The sequence below is a fragment of the Anabrus simplex genome, chromosome 1 (assembly GCF_040414725.1).
Source record: "Anabrus simplex isolate iqAnaSimp1 chromosome 1, ASM4041472v1, whole genome shotgun sequence".
NCBI lineage: Eukaryota > Metazoa > Arthropoda > Insecta > Orthoptera > Tettigoniidae > Anabrus > Anabrus simplex.
Genome location: NC_090265.1, coordinates 635,812,974 through 635,814,467, shown reverse-complemented (window position 1 = coordinate 635,814,467; position 1,494 = coordinate 635,812,974). Strand labels below are relative to the sequence as shown.

The window sequence follows — 1,494 nt, the reverse complement described above, 5'->3', positions numbered from 1 at the left end:
CACGAGACCTGCAGTTTTACGTGTAACCTGAACCAGAGGAACTTGACTTATCATTTTAAAAATCCCACATGCATTGGCCGGAATTCGAAAGGCGACCACCCTGATGAGAAGCAAGAGATGATGCCACTAATACATCACGGCCCGAATCTCATCAATGAATTAGTTACAAACGATCCATAGTTTCTTCGGCGACGGGGGCAAAAGCATTCTAATACAGTGGATATCGAATATACCAATAATAATGCTACGAGTTTTAATACTGTCTGTTTTGAGAAACAACAGAGTAGTTGAGTTTAGCCTTCTAAGGTAATCTCTAACATGCCAGAAAACGTTAAGACTAGGGTATCTCATATTGTTGCCATCTTAAATGCAAACCGTCCGCATTGAGATTCCATTCACAGATTTGATTGAGTGCTTAATGAACTGACAGCTTGCCTCGAGATTACTATTCCTACAGAAGCATTTATACCACAGTGGTTTCAACAGTTCACTACGTCGCTGATCTGATTTCAATTTATAGATCTGGTACAAGGGATACCAGCATGGGGAAAAAGTCCGGCTCCATGGCTAAATGGTTAGCGTGCTGGCCTTTGATCACAGGGGTCTGGGTTCGATTCCCGGCAGGGTCGGGAATTTTAACCATCATTGGTTAATTTCGCTGGCTTGGGGGCTGGGTGTATGTGTCATCTTCATCATCATTTCATCCTCATCATGACGCGCAGGTTGTCTACGGGAGTCAAATCAAAAGACCTGCATCTGGCGAGCCGAACATGTCCTCGGACACTCCCGGCACTAAAAGCCATACGCCATTTCATTTCATGGGGAAAAACAACCTCGTGACGAGAATTACGAAAAGGAGTGAGTTCACAGCTACTCTCATCCACAATGCAACGGAATTTCTAAGATTAACTTAACCTCTTACCAATGGCCATACCATGTTGAATACACCTGTTCTCGTCCGAAACCCCGCAGTTAAGCAACATAGGGCGTGGTCAGTACTTGGATGGGAGACCACTTGGGAACACCACGTGCCGTTGGCTCAATTCCTTTTGAGGCCGCCTGGGCGAGGTACTGGTCATCCTCCCCAGTTGTATCCCTCAAGACACTGCCCGGCGGTAGAAGTGGGATCCCTCGCTGAGTCCAAGGGGAAAACCAATCCTGCAGGGTAAACAGATTAAGAAGGAAGTTAACCCCTTAGTGAATACCGGAACCGTAAAGACAATGTCTTCTCCGTTTCCAAGCCTGTACCAGACTATCTACAAAAAGGCACACTTTATCCACACCGTTTATCAGAGAGACGTCACGCAGACTACATTTATAGGACTATGAACCACGATGTCCCCCAAACAAATAACAGACTCGTGACCCATTGATATCGAAGGCGACTGCTGCCAGCAAGGTGGCAGGCAGGCGAAGGAGTATCACGTGATCGGTATGACGTCATTCCTAGTCGTATTACTTCGTTCTCTTTAACAGTTTCTCTAACTAAATGGT

At 45.9% G+C, this 1,494-nt stretch overlaps 1 pseudogene; it reads left to right on the top strand.

The window, feature by feature from the left end:
* Positions 1-920: 920 nt before the first annotated feature.
* LOC136859476 (5S ribosomal RNA) lies at positions 921-1,040 on the top strand (annotated as a pseudogene).
* Positions 1,041-1,494: the final 454 nt, after the last annotated feature.